The sequence below is a fragment of the Puma concolor genome, chromosome B2 (assembly GCF_028749965.1).
Source record: "Puma concolor isolate L17-30 chromosome B2, mPumCon1.1.hap2, whole genome shotgun sequence".
Taxonomy (NCBI): domain Eukaryota; kingdom Metazoa; phylum Chordata; class Mammalia; order Carnivora; family Felidae; genus Puma; species Puma concolor.
In genome coordinates, this window is record NC_141671.1 from 30,934,182 (window position 1) to 30,949,726 (window position 15,545).

A 15,545-nucleotide genomic window follows, 5' to 3' on the forward strand; every position below is an offset into this window, starting at 1 on the left:
CCTAAATGTCCATCAGTGGATGAAGGGATAAAGAAGACATGGTATATATATACAATGGAGTATTACTTGGCAATCAAAAAGAATGAAATATTGCCATTTGCAACTGGGTGGATGGAACTAGAGGGTATTATGCTAAGCAAAATTAGTCAGTCAGGGAAAGACAAATATCATATGACTTCACTCATATGAGAATTTTAAGACACAGAATAGATGAACATAAGGGAAGGGAAGCAAAAATATAAAAACAAGGAGGGAGACAAAACATAAAAGACTCTTAAATATGGAGAACAAATAGAGGGTTACTGGAGGGATTGTGGGGGGGGATGGGCTAAATGGGTAAGGGGCATTAAGGAATATACTCTTGAAAACATTGTTGCACTATATGCTAACTCACTTGCATGTAAATTAAAAAAATAAATTAAAAAAAAAAAGAAACAAAAACACAGTGAGATATCATACCTGTCAGAATGGCTCAAATAAAAAAGACAGGAAATAACAAGTGTTGGTGAGGATGTGGAGAAAAAGGAACCCTTGTACACTGTTGGTGGGAATGTAAGCTGGTACAACCATTGTGGAAAAATTAAAAATAGGAATATCATATGATCCAATAATTCCACTACTGGGTATTTACCCGAAAAAGCAAAAACGCTAATTCAAAGGGATACATGCAATCCTATATTTATTGTAGCATTATTTACAATAGCTAAGATATGGAAACAGCCTAAGTGTCCATCAATGGATGAATGAATAAGGAAGATGTGGAGTATATATGCAGTGGAATATTACTTAGCCATAAAATTGTGAAATCTTGCCATTTTGGCAACATGGATGGACTTATGTTAAGTGAAATAAGTCAGGCAGAAAAAGAAAAATACCATATGATTCACTTACCTGTGAAATCTAAAAAACAGAACAAATGAAACACAAACAAAAGTAGAAACAAACTCATAGAGAACAAATTGATGGTTGTCAGGGGGAGGTAAGTGGGGGAAGGGCAAAATGGGTGAAGGGGAACTGTGAGGTACAGGCTTTTATTTAAGTCACAGGGGTGAAAGCTACAGCTTTCACAGTAGAGAATATAGTCAGTGGTATTGTTATAGCATTGTATGATAACAGATGGTAGCTATACATTGTGGTGAGCATAGCATCACGTAGAGTTGTCAAATCACTATGTTGTACACATGAAACTAATGTTACAGTGTGTGTCAACTATACTGCAATTAAAAAAGACCACATTACTGAAAATGGAACCCCATTAACTTCTTAATAATAACTAGTATTTGGGGCGCCTGGGTGGCTCAGTCAGTTAAGCGTCCGACTTTGGCTCAGGTCATGATCTCGCGGTTTGTGAACTTGAGCCCCATGTTGGGTTTTGTGCTGACGACTCAGAGCGTGGAGCCTGCTTCAGATTCTATGTCTCTCCATCTCTCGGCCCCTCCCCTGCTCATGCTCTGTGCCTCTCTGTCTCTCAATAATAAATAAACGTTAAAAAAAAATTTTAAATAATGATAATAACTAGTATTTACCTGACCAGGACAGGTGCTAGGATGCAAGTCCATCTAAACTAAAGCTACCTGTAGTCTGTGAGCCAACGCTAGTCTATGCCAGTCTACAATGTTTTGTTACCAGCCCACCATGAGAACTTGAGAGTGAAAGTAAACTGGAAAGCTCTACAAAGGTTTCCTTATAAGCAAAATATAAGGATTTATATTATTCCCTTGAGGCTACTAAACAATTTACTGATCAGCTATTTGTAGACCACATTTGAGTAGAACTATCTTTAAACTAAGAAACTAGATTTAAAAAAAAAAAAAAAAAGCTTTTTGGAGGTGTTACGTAAAAACTGATAAATGTTAGGGGCACCTGGGTGGCTCGGTTGAGTGTACCACTTCGGCTCAAGTCATGGTATCATGGCTCATGGGTTTGAGCCCCTCCTCGGGCTCACTGCTGTCAGTGCAGAGCCCACTTCAGATACCCTGTCCCACTTCTATCTCTGCCCCTCCCCTGTTTGTGCATGCTCTCTCTCTCTCTCTCTCTCTTTCAAAAATAAATAAACAACAACAAAAAAAAACTGGATAAATGTTAGGGATCCTTTCCTTAGAAATATATCCAAGTATGAGGAAGTATAAAAAATTAATATAAAATGTCAGTGCACAGACTGGATCTTTAAAATCTAGTAAGAACAGGGGCGCCTGGGTGGCGCAGTCGGTTGAGCGTCCGACTTCAGCCAGGTCACGATCTCGCGGTCCGGGAGTTCGAGCCCCGCGTCAGGCTCTGGGCTGATGGCTCAGAGCCTGGAGCCTGTTTCCGATTCTGTGTCTCCCTCTCTCTCTGCCCCTCCCCCGTTCATGCTCTGTCTCTCTCTGTCCCAAAAATAATTAAACGTTGAAAAAAAAAATTTTTTTTTTAAAATAAAAAAAAAATCTAGTAAGAACAAACACAGGGAAAAGACATTTTGAGTAGTCACTTCACCGGCCTCCAATGCCACTCCACTTATTTGTAAGTATAAACTGGTGTAGACAAAAGCTGGATCCTATAACAGACTATCATATCAGGTTGTCATTCCCACCAAAACCACCTCCATGACCACCACCAAAGTTTCCAGAACCACTTCGATCTCCTTGCTGGATGAAGCACCAGCCATCTCTTGCTTAGATAGAGCTTTCCTTACTTCACAGTTGTGACCATTCGCAGTATGGTGTTGTAGACAATCTTGTCTACTGAGTCATGGTCATCAAACGTTACAAAAGCAAAGTCTCTCTTTTTGCCACTGCCTCGGTCAGTCATGATTTCAATCACTTCAATTTTCCCATACTGTTCAAAATAATCTCTTACATGATGTCCTTCAGTATCTTCTTTAATGCCACTGACAAAAATCTTTTTCACAGTTAAGTGAGAATCTTCTCTGGAGACAGCCCTCCTTGGTTCTACAACTCTTACATCCAACTTGTGTGGTCTTTTTTTTTTTTTTCAACGTTTATTTATTTTTGGGACAGAGAGAGACAGAGCATGAACGGGGGAGGCGCAGAGAGAGAGGGAGACACAGAATCGGAAACAGGCTCCAGGCTCCGAGCCATCAGCCCAGAGCATGACGCGGGGCTCGAACTCACGGACCGCGAGATTGTGACCTGGCTGAAGTCGGAGCTTAACCGACTGCGCCACCCAGGCACCCCCCAACTTGTGTGGTCTTGCATTCATGGCTGCATCCACCTTCTCCACAGTGGCATATGTGACAAACCCAAAGCCTCAGGAGCTCTTGGTGTTTGGATCTCTCATAACCACACAGTCTATAAGTGTTCCCCATTGCTCAAAATAAGAGCAGGAATGGGCACAATCCTTTAAGGAAACAAAGAAAAAAAAATCAAAAATTCAAAGATGGGGGCTGAGGGCCTAACCCAAGCCTGACCTTAGGCTGACCTGGCCACATAAACTACCTCTGTCCTGGACACAGTACAGGCCTGGGTGATGTCCCAGTCCCTGTCATCACAGATCCTGGTGGGACAAAGTTCCACTGAAGAGACAAGGACAAAGGAGCAGAGAAAATGACTCTGCTTAGGAGTGACCATGTCAAAGCCCAAAATGCACTGAGCACCAACTGGTCACAGTCCCATCCATGCTGGTGCCTCACAGCCTCTCCTGTAACCACATGCAACAGACGAAGCACAGCAAACATGTGTATTCTGGAAGGTTCTCAGTGCTTCCATTTATTTCTGTTCTCAAATTTAAGGAATCATCTCTTTTAAATAACCCATCAATCAACCCCCCATGATAAGAATGTGGGAAAAAAAACCCAAATTTATATTCAGATTCCTATTTTCAATATAAAAAATGTTGCAACTCAGTGCAATGTGAAGTTAAGACAGAGATAGAGACATCTAGTCCTGCTTCTTCTGCTAGAACAAGAAAGCAGATTAGAAAGGGGCAAAGGTCAATGTGGGGAGGTGTCATGGTGGGCAGCGTGTTGGGCCAGTCTCTCCACCTCCTCTCATTATGCTAAGTCACATTCAGACACACTTTGCAGAAAGAAAGTGCAGTCAGAGATTCCTGAAGTCACAATGGGGAGTGGGATTGAGAACTAACCTTGTATTACTTAGTCCCCCACAAGGTGGCTGGCTCACACTGTGAAAGAAAATAATCATGAACAAGTTCAAGTCAGTCGCTTTAAGTGGTGACATTATGAGCAGCCCACCATATGCTCAAAATGTCCCACTCAAAGAACCCCCATAACCCAGTCGTGTCCCCTCTGCTCAACCCCACACTTCAGGTCTCTCAGGGCCTTACCTTTAGGAGTTGTGAGAGACACATCAGAGCCCTGGGCACTGTCATCACCTGGGGTAGAACAAACAGGACATGATCAGAGCCACGGGAGATGAGACTAAAGGAGGAGCTATGGTGGGGGGTGAGCTCCCCATGGGGTCCTGTCTACAGTATCCCAGGGTTTCAGGGATCACCCCCTCCATACTTACATGCAGCATGAGAGTAGCTCAGTCCTTTTCCTCCTGTGGGAAGAAGACATCATGACAGAAGCCAGGGAGAAAGCCATGATGTCCTAAAGGAATCTCCCTAGTCCTGGATCCCAGGAAAGTTTCCAGAACTCTTAACCATACCCAAGGCAGGATCAAGAAACATAAGAAAAGTACATGTGTGTGGACCAGACCAACTGCACTTCTGGAGTCTGTCCTCAGCAGGGGAATTCCCTTCTGTCCTATGACTGTTGGGAATCAGGTCCCCATCATCAGATTCATTAGGGTGAAAATTTGCCCTTCACTTTCACATGTGATTTACTAAAAGTGTGAGTGTTAGCAGTCAGCTCCAGAATGAGCAAGCACATGCATGTGGATGGTACTTCCTATTAACAAAGCAGGACAATCTGCCACCAGGACTTGAAACCCTGCAGTGGAGTCAGAAAACTCAGATCCTCCCACCTCTTCCCTACCTGGGCTCTTCTTCCTCCAGATCGCAATGCCAGATCACAGCTCCAAGGAGAACCAGACCAGCAATGATGCCCATGATGGGGATGGAGGGCTGAGAAGTGACTTTGGGAAGGGGAAGGAAGGTGAGGGCCCTGACCCCAGGCATCAGCCCCCACCCTGCTGGAGTTCTCCACAAGAGCTCCTGATTCCTCTGAGAAGAGGGTCTATGTCCAGGTCTCCCCCCTTATCCTGTCTCAGCATGAGGGGCTTAGGCAGCTCCACCATGCTGCCTGTGGCATGTGTATCTCTGCTCCTCTCCAGAAGGCACCACCATAGCTGCCCCCTTCTGGAAGGTCCCATCCCCCAAAAGTCTGGTGTCCACAAGCGCTGTGTCCGGGTGTGGTCTTCCCTGTCATGCTGCCAGGTCAGAGTGATCTCTGCAGGGTAGCCCAAGGCCCAGAACCTCAGGGTCACCTCATGTCAGAGGTGGGGTGGTAGGTCATGTGTGTCTTTGGGGAATCTGAGAAAAAAGCTCAGAAAATTAAAAAAATTTTGCTTTGGTCATACGTCACACCAGCAGCACTCATGTGACTATCCTGAGAATGGATGTGGCAACTGAAGTGGGGGAAGGGAGCACAAAACCCAGATGCCAGCCTGGACACAGGGACCTGAGATCATTTCTTATTCCTTGAAAAGTTCTAGGATGAAGACAAGACAGGACAGACTAGGAGGCTACAGCTCTCTGAGGGAAGAAAGGGATTTCTGGTTCTGATCTGGGTGGAAGCAGAGTGACTCAGAAAAGTTCAAACACATAGTACATGGGGCAGAGAACAAGGCCTAAGAGAGAAAGTCCCCCGCAATTCTTAAAGCTGCTAACAGAGAATCAGAGGGTATTGCTAGTTGGTTATTGCAGGGATGGATGGTTTCTTCCTCCATCCCTGGGGGACTGGATCCCTTAATTGTTTCTGAGAGAAGGGCTGGGCCCCTAGGCTAGTTAGTCACTCTTCTGGCAGAGGATCTGAACTGCCAAGGCTTAATCCCTCAACTCCTGACCTATGGTATTCGGGCATCTATTCCATTTTCCTCCCCTCTTCCGGGGAGCACAGCCCTAGTCTCTGGAGAGATCGCAGAAGTGCTGAGGTGTCTCTCCCAACTGCGCGCTGCAACCTTTCCTTCCCTTTCTCCAGGTACCTGCAGAGCCTATACCACGCATGCATGTCACCTCCAGGTAGTTCCTCTGGTGCTCCGCCACACTGGCCGCCTGCCACTTGCGGCAGGTGATCTGTGTGTGTCCGCCACGGTTCAGGAACACAGGTCCTTATTCAGGCACAGTTGTAGGCGAACTGCCAATGTCTACTGAGCAGGGGTCCATAAGAACCCACGAACCCACCGGGCAACCATAGGTCACCTGGAAGGTGAGACCCTGGCCATGCCCCCAAAGTCAGCCCTGCACATAGTCCCACTCCCTTGAAGCACCCCCTGCCTGCCTGCCTGCCTGCCTGCCTCAATGATGGGGAGTGGTGATTGGTCACAACCAGTTTCCAATTCAACAGTGGAGGAATCCCTGCGGGGTCTCCCTGGGTGGAGGGTCAGGGTTGGATTCTGAGGCCTCCAGAGGAAGCTCCAATCCAGAGTCTAGAGAAGACGCTGTCCTGCCCATGGGAGATAGGGAGACTTGTGACCTGCGATCCACTCAGCTTCGTTCACTGGCCTCACTCTGGTTGTAGTGATTTTAGTTAGCCCCTTGGTGTAGAAATGTATCTAAGAATATTGCAATCAGACTCATAAAGCTCCTAAGTTGTACTTTCTAAATATATATATACATATATATATATATATATACACACACACACATATATATGTATTTGTATATATATATATATATATATATATATATATATATATATATATATATATTTGTGTCTCTTTTATGGTTGTATTTTTTTTTTTAAGTTTTAATTTAGAGGCGCCTGTGTAGCTCACTCGGTTAAGCATCCAACTTCAGCTCAGGTCATTATCTTGTAGCTTGTGAGTTTAAGCCCCGGGTCGGCTAAGTGCTGACAGCTCAGCGCCTGGAGACTGCTTTGGATTCTGTGTCTTTCTCGTTCTCTCCCCATCTCACACTCTGTCTCTCTCTCTCAAAAATAAATAAACATTAAAAAAATTTTTTTAAGTTTTAAATTCTACTTAGTTAATATACTGTGTAATATTAGTTTCCAGTGTACAATACAGTGATTCAACAGTTCCATACATCACTCTGTGCCCATCACAAGTGTAATTCTTAATCCCCACGAACTATTTTACCCATCCCCCCACCCGCTTCCCCTCTGGTAACCATCAGTCTGTTCTGTATAGTTAACAGTCTATTTCTTTGTTTCTCTCTCTCGCCCTTTTTCTCTTTGTTTATTGATTTCACTCATATGTGAAATTTAAAAAACAAAACAAAGAAGCAAAGGGGGAATAAAATAGAGGATTCATAGTTGTGTTTTTATTTTTTATTAGATTTTTTTAAATGTTTTATTTATTTTTGAGACAGAGAGACAGAGTCAGAGACAGAGACAGAGACAGAGGTGCAAGCAGCGGAGGGGCAGAGAGAGAGGGAGACACAGAATCCAAAGCAGGCTCCAGGTTCTGAGGTGTCAGCACAGAGCCTGACTCAGGGCTAGAACTCATGAACCTCAAGATCATGACCTGAGCTGAAGTCAGATGCTTCACCAGCTGAGCCACCCAGGTGCCTCTTAGTTGTATTTTACTTTTAAGATTTATTTTAATTTTAGAGACAGTGCTTGCACGAGTTGGGGAGGGGGCAGAGGGAAAGAGAATATTTTTGTTGTTGTTTATTTATTTTGAGAGAGAAAGTGAGTGGGGGAGAGGCAGAGAGAGAGAGACACAGAGAATTCCAAATGGGTCTTTCATATATGGCCTTTATGATGTTGAAGTATGTTCCTCCTATCCCTGTTTTCTGGAGGGTTTTTATCAAGAAAGGATGGTGTATTTTGTCAAATGCTTTTTCTGCATCTATTGAGATCATATTGTTCTTTGCTTTTATTAATGAGTGCATCACCTTGATGGATTTGCAAATATTGAACCAGCCCTGCAGCCCAGGAATAAGTTCCACTGGGTCATTGTGAATAATTCTTTTAATGTACTGTTGAATTCAATTTGCTAGTGTTTTGTTGAAAATTTTTGCATCCAGTTTCATCAGGGATATTGGTCTGTAATTCTCCTTTTTAGTGGGGTCTTTGTCTGGTTTTGGAATTAAGGTAATGCTAAGCTTGTAGAATGAGTTTGGAAGTTTTCCTTTCATTTCTATTTTTTGGAACAGTTTGAGAAGAATAGGTATTAATTCTTCTTTAAATGTTTGGTAAAATTCCCCTGGGAAGCTATCTGGCCCTGGACTGTTGTTTGTTGGGAAATTTTTGATTACTGACTCAATTTATTTGCTAATTATGCATCTGTTCAAATTTTCTACTTCTTCTTGTTTCAGTTTTTGCAGGTTGTATGTTTCTAGGAATTTATCCATTTCTTTCATATTTCCCAGTTTGTTGGCATATAATTGTTCATAATATTCTCTTATAATTGTTTGCATTTCCGTGGTGTTGGTTGTTATCTCTCCTCTTTCATTCACAGTTTTATTTATTTGGGTTATATCTCTTCTTTTTGATTAGTCTAGCTAGGGGGTTATCAATTTTATTAATTTTTTTGAATAACCAGCTTAGTTTCATTGATCTGTTTCTGTTATTTTGTTGTTGTTTTATTTTGTTTTGTTTGTTTCTATATTGTTTATTTCTGCTCTAGTCTTTATTATTTCCCTTCTGCTGGCTTTAGGCTTTGCTTTCTGTTCCTTTTCTAACTCCTTTAGGTATAAGGTTAGGTTGGGTATTTGAGGCCTTTCTTTCTTCTTGAGGAAGACCTGTGTTGCAATATACTTTCCTCTTAGGACTACTTTGGTTTATAGCATGTGCCCCTTCAAAACAGCACACCTGTATCCCTTGGATAAATACCTAGTAGTGCAATTGCTGAGTCGCAGGATAGTTCTATTTTTGATTTTTTGAGGAACCTCCATACTCTTTTCCAGAGTGGCTGCACCAGTTTGCATTCCCAACAGCAGTGCAAAAGAGATCCTCTTTCTCTGCATCTTTGCCAACATCTGTTGTTGCCTGAGTTGTTAATGTTGGCCATTCTGACAGGTGGGAGGTGATATCTCATTGTGGTTTTGATTTGCATTTCTTTGATGAGTAGTGATTTTGAACATCTTTTCATTTGTGTGTTGGCTATTTGCCTGCTTCAATGGGAAAATGTCTATTCAAATCCTCTGCCCATTTTTTTTTAAATTTTCTTAATGTTTAGTTACTTTTTGAGAGAGAGAGAGAGAGAAAGAGAGAGAGAGTGCAGGTTGGGGAGGGGCAGAGAGAGAAGAAGACACAGAATCTGAAGCAGGCTCCAAGCTCTGAGCTGTCAGCACAGAACTCAACGCGGGGCTCTAACTCCTGAACCATGAGATCATGACCTGAACTGAAGCTGGATGCTTAACTGACTGAGCCACTCAGATGCCCCATCTTCTGCCCATTTTTTAATCATATTGTTTGGGAGGTTTGATGTTAAACAGTATGCGTTAATTATATCTTTGGGGTATTAACCCCTTATCAGATATATAATTTGCAAGAGAAGGAGTTAAGATGGGAGAGGAGTAGGGGCAACCCTAAGCTTACCTTATCCCTTGAACACAGCTAGATAAAGATCAAATCATTCTGAACACCCAAGAAATTAATCTAAAGACTACACAACCAGAGGCAGAAAAACAGCACATCATGGAAGATAGGAGCTATGGAAAGTTGATGGGGGTGGGGGGAGAATTTCAGGTGCTGTAGAGGGGAGAGAGTCCTGGTCACGAAGAGAGGAGCCAGACAGAGAGAGAGAGAAAGCACGCGCAGGGGATTGCACACGAAAAACACTTCCCGGGGCGCCTGGGTGGCACAGTCGGTTAAGCGTCCGACTTCAGCCAGGTCACAATCTCGCGGTCCGGGAGTTCGAGCCCCGCGTCAGGCTCTGGGCTGATGGCTCAGAGACTGGAGCCTGTTTCCGATTCTGTGTCTCCCTCTCTCTCTGCCCCTCCCCCGTTCATGCTCTGTCTCTCTCTGTCCCAAAAATAAATAAACGTTGAAAAAAAAAAAGAAAGAAAGAAAAACACTTCCCCAAAACCAAAGGAGAGGGGCTCACTATTGCAAGTTTTTACAAGCAGTGGAGCTCAAATTCTGAGGTTTTAGAAATCTGCACCATCACTGGGGTCTTGCCTGGCAGGCTCAGTAGTGCTCTGGAAGGGAAGGAGGGTGGAGACCCAGGAGCAGACAGTGTAGTCTGAGGATCCCTTGGATCGCTCAGGTTGAAACAGTTGCCTTTCTAGGAGTATATTTGGGAGTAGTGGCATGGCATCTCCAAGGACAAAAGAACTAGCACCACCAAAGTGCTGCCCTGTTCACTAGCATAGGAACAAAGACACCGGTTGAAGGCAGCAAACCTTGGTACCAGCTTTTTGCTGCACTTTACCATAAACGCCAAACCTCTGTGCATTCATGCAACTGTTTTCTGGACAAACCAGCACAGATCACAGTGTGGCAAGATCCTCCCTCAGAGGCTCAGTATGAGTCTGAGCTGTACAAATCCTTAAAATCTGGAGTTTTGAAACCCAGCTGCATGCCTGAGATGAAACATGGGAGTACTGTGCAGCCTGGTAGACAGACAGCTTAGACACAGACAGGGTGAAGGCAGAGATCTGATGGAAACCAGGGACACAAGAGGGGTCATTGTGTGCTTTTCTGTGGGGGTTTCCTGAAGACTGGCAGGCATGAACTCCCTGTTCCCTGGAGGAGAGAACAGAACGATGCCATCCCCCCCCCATCAGCACTGACTGACTTCAGTGAGCAACACAGTACCCCCCAGTGAAGGCTTACACAAAGCCCCATCCCCCTGTGTCCTGCAGGTGCATTTCCACGAAGGGCATGTCCACCAGAGAATCAGTGCAGCAGGCCCCTCCCCCAGAATACCAGCACAAACCCCTGGCACGCACCAAGTCTATGATCATAGAGTGCTTCAAAGATTCAGCTCTAGGGGAAACAGGATCTAGCTTCTTCTACCAAGCAGACCAAAACATACCTGGTTAAAATTTGCCACACAGTGGACAAGGTCCAAACACCCCACACACAGGCAAGAAGAAACTCTGCAGAGGACTGACTTGAGGGAAGGAACAGCCAAAACACAACAGCAGAATGCACAATCTGAAACACCTCCTGAAGCACCAGGCCCAAGACGGTATAAGACCTCTTCTTAATATAGCCACTATTCTCAGGAGCAGGAATATAACAGACTTTCCTAACATTCACACAAAAAAGAAGTGACCTAGAAAAAATGACAAGATGGAGGGATTCACCCCAAAAGAAAGAACAGGGAGAAGTAATGGCCAGGGGTTTAATGAAAACTGATATAAGATGCCTGAACTAGAATTGAAAACAACAATCATAAAGATACTAGCTGGCCTTGAAAAAGCATAGAAAACACTAGACAGTCCCTTACTGAAGAGATAAAATAACTAAAAACTACTCAGGCCAAAATAAAAAGTACTATACCTGATATGCAAAATTGGCTGGACACAATTACAACAAGGATGGACGAAGCAGAGGAAAAAAATCAGTGATATAGAAGAAAAATTATGGAAAATAATGAAGCTGAAAAGAAGAGGTAAAGACAAGTATTAGATCATGAATGTAGACTTAGGGAACTCAGTGATCCCTTAAGATGTATTAATATTGGTATCATAGGGGTCCCTGAAGAAGAACAGAATGAAAGGGGGGAGAAGGTTTATTTGAGCAATGATAGCTGAAAAGTTCCCTAATCTGGGGAAGAAAACAGACATCAAAATTCAAGAAGCACAGAGAACTCCCATCAAAATGAATAAAAGCTGGCCCACACCAAGACATATCATAGTCAAATTCACAAAATACACAGACAAGAAAAGAATCCTGAAAGCAGCAATAGAAAAAAGTCATTAACCTACAAGAAAAGACAAATCAGATTTGCAGTAGGTCTGTTCACAGAAACTTGGCAGGCCAGAAGGGAGTGCCATGATATATTCAAGGTGCTGAATGGGGAAAACATGCAGCCAAGAATACTTTATCCAGCAAGGCTGTCATTCAGAATAGGAGAGATAAACAGATTCTCAGACAAACAAAATCTAAAGGAGTTTGTGATCACTAAACCAGCCCTGCAAGACATGTTAAAGGGGAAAGAGGATGCTTTGAGTGGGAAAGAAAGACCAAAAGCAACAAAGGCTAGAAAGGAACAGAGAACATCACCAGAAACACCGTATGGCAGTGGCCAAGTTCATATCTATCAATAATTACTCTGAATATAAGTGGACTAAATGTACCAATCAAAAAACATAGGGTATCAGAATGGATAAAAAATACAAGATCCATCTATATGCTACCTACAAGAGACTCATTTTAGACCTAAAGACACCTACAAATTGAAACTGAGGAGATGGAGAACCATCTATCATGTTAACAGACATCAAAAGAAAGCCAGAGTAGCTGTACTTATATCAGACAAACTAGATTTTAAAACAAAAATTGTAGAGGAGAGGGAAGATGGCGGCGTAGGAGGACGCTGGGCTCACCGCGCGTCCTGCTGATCACTTAGATTCCACCTACACCTGCCTAAATAACCCAGAAAACCGCCAGAGGATTAGCAGAACGGAGTCGCCGGAGCCAAGCGCAGACGAGAGGCCCACGGAAGAGGGTAGGAAGGGCGGCGAGGCGGTGCGCGCTCCACGGACTGGCGGGAGGGAGCCGGGGCGGAGGGGCGGCTCGCCGGCCAAGCAGAGCCCCCGAGTCTGGCTTGCAAAAAGCGGAGGGGCCTGACGGACTGTGTTCCGACAGCAAGCGCGACTTAGCGTCTGGGAGGTCATAAGTTAACAGCTCTGCTCAGAAAGCGGGAAGGCTGGAGGACAAAGGGAAGGAGAGCTGCTGAGCCCCCGGACGACAGAGCTCAGTTTGGTGGGGAACAAAGGCGCTCGCCAGCGCCATCTCCCCCGCCCATCCCCCAGCCAAAATCCCAAAGAGAACCAGTTCCTGCCAGGGAACTTGCTCGCTCCGCGCGCAAACACCCAACTCTGCGCTTCTGCGGAGCCAAACCTCCGGCAGCAGATCTGACTCCCTCCTGCTGCCACAGGGCCCCTCCTGAAGTGGATCACCTAAGGAGAAGCAAGCTAAGCCTGCCCCTCCTGCCCCTGTGCACCTTGCCTACCCACCCCAGCTAAGACGCCAGATCCCCAGCATCACAAGCCTGGCAGTGTGCAAGTAGCCCAGACAGGCCACCCCAACCCACAAAGAATCCCACCCCTAGGAGAGGGGAAGAGAAGGCACGCACCAGTCTGACTGTGGCCCCAGCGGTGGGCTGGGGGCAGACATCAGGTCTGACTGCGGCTCCGCCCACCAACTCCAGTTATACACCACAGCACAGGGGAAGTGCCCTGCAGGTCCTCACCACGCCAGGGACTATCCAAAATGACCAAGCAGAAGAATTCCCCTCAGAAGAATCTCCAGGAAATAACAACAGCTAATGAGCTGATCAAAAAGGATTTAAATAATATAACAGAAAGTGAATTTAGAATAATAGTCATAAAATTAATCGCTGGGCTTGAAAACAGTATAGCTGACAGCAGAGAATCTCTTGCTACAGAGATCAAGGGACTAAGGAACAGTCACGAGGAGCTGAAAAACGCTTTAAACGAAATGCGTAACAAAATGGAAACCACCACGGCTCGGATTGAAGAGGCAGAGGAGAGAATAGGTGAACTAGAAGATAAAGTTATGGAAAAAGAGGAAGCTGAGAAAAAGAGAGATAAAAAAATCCAGGAGTATGAGGGGAAAATTAGAGAACTAAGTGATACACTAAAAAGAAATAATATACGCATAATTGGTATCCCAGAGGAGGAAGAGAGAGGGAAAGGTGCTGAAGGGGTACTTGAAGAAATAATAGCTGAGAACTTCCCTGAACTGGGGAAGGAAAAAGGCATTGAAATCCAAGAGGCACAGAGAACTCCCTTCAGACGTAACTTGAATCGATCTTCTGCACGACATATCATAGTGAAACTGGCAAAATACAAGGATAAAGAGAAAATTCTGAAAGCAGCAAGGGGTAAACGTGCCATCACATATAAAGGGAGACCTATAAGACTCGTGACTGATCTCTCTTTTGAAACTTGGCAGGCCAGAAAGAATTGGCACGAGATTTTCAGTGTGCTAGACAGAAAAAATATGCAGCCGAGAATCCTTTATCCAGCAAGTCTGTCATTTAGAATAGAAGGAGAGATAAAGGTCTTCCCAAACAAACAAAAACTGAAGGAATTTGTCACCACTAAACCAGCCCTACAAGAGATCCTAAGGGGGACCCTGTGAGACAAAGTACCAGAGACATCACTACAAGCATAAAACATACAGACATCACAATGACTCTAAACCCATATCTTTCTATAATAACACTGAATGTAAATGGATTAAATGCGCCAACCAAAAGACATAGGGTATCAGAATGGATAAAAAAACAAGACCCATCTATTTGCTGTCTACAAGAGACTCATTTTAGACCCGAGGACACCTTTAGATTGAGAGTGAGGGGATGGAGAACCATTTATCATGCCACTGGAAGCCAAAAGAAAGCTGGAGTAGCCATACTTATATCAGACAAACTAGACTTTAAATTAAAGGCTGTAACAAGAGATGAAGAAGGACATTATATAATAGTGACAGGGTCTATCCATCAGGAAGAGCTAACAATTATAAATGTCTATGCGCCGAATACCAGAGCCCCCAAATATATAAAACAATTACTCATAAACATAAGCAACCTTATTGATAAGAATGTGGTAATTGCAGGGGACTTTAACACCCCACTTACAGAAATGGATAGATCATCTAGACACACGGTCAATAAAGAAACAAGGGCCCTGAATGAGACATTGGATCAGATGGACTTGACAGATATATTTAGAACTCTGCATCCCAAAGCAACAGAATATACTTTCTTCTCGAGTGCACATGGAACATTCTCCAAGATAGATCATATACTGGGTCACAAAACAGCCCTTCATAAGTTTACAAGAATTGAAATCATACCATGCATACTTTCAGACCACAATGCTATGAAGCTTGAAATCAACCACAGAAAAAAGTCTGGAAAACCTCCAAAAGCATGGAGGTTAAAGAACACCCTACTAACGAATGAGTGGGTCAACCAGGCAATTAGAGAAGAAATTAAAAAATATATGGAAACAAACGAAAATGAAAATACAACAATCCAAACGCTTTGGGACTCAGCGAAGGCAGTCCTGAGAGGAAAATACATTGCAATCCAGGCCTATCTCAAGAAACAAGAAAAATCCCAAATACAAAATCTAACAGCACACCTAAAGGAAATAGAAGCAGAACAGCAAAGGCAGCCTAAACCCAGCAGAAGAAGAGAAATAATAAAGATCAGAGCAGAAATAAACAATATAGAATCTAAAAAAACTGTAGAGCAGATCAACGAAACCAAGAGTTGGTTTTTTGAAAAAATAAACAAAATTGACAAACCTCT

General features: G+C 43.8%; 1 protein-coding gene across 1 annotated transcript in view; it reads right to left on the reverse strand.

Annotated features, from left to right (window-relative positions):
• Positions 1-3,179: 3,179 nt before the first annotated feature.
• The window catches only part of LOC112853671 (patr class I histocompatibility antigen, A-2 alpha chain-like), a 35,956-nt gene continuing 23,590 nt past the window's right edge, over positions 3,180-15,545 (reverse strand). The window contains exons 8-11 of the transcript XR_015250725.1: positions 4,467-4,499; positions 4,282-4,329; positions 4,081-4,119; positions 3,180-3,336 (exon numbers count right to left, since the gene is read on the reverse strand). The gene's annotated coding sequence lies outside the window, so the exon portion shown is untranslated. The remainder of the gene's footprint in view (positions 3,337-4,080; positions 4,120-4,281; positions 4,330-4,466; positions 4,500-15,545) is intronic.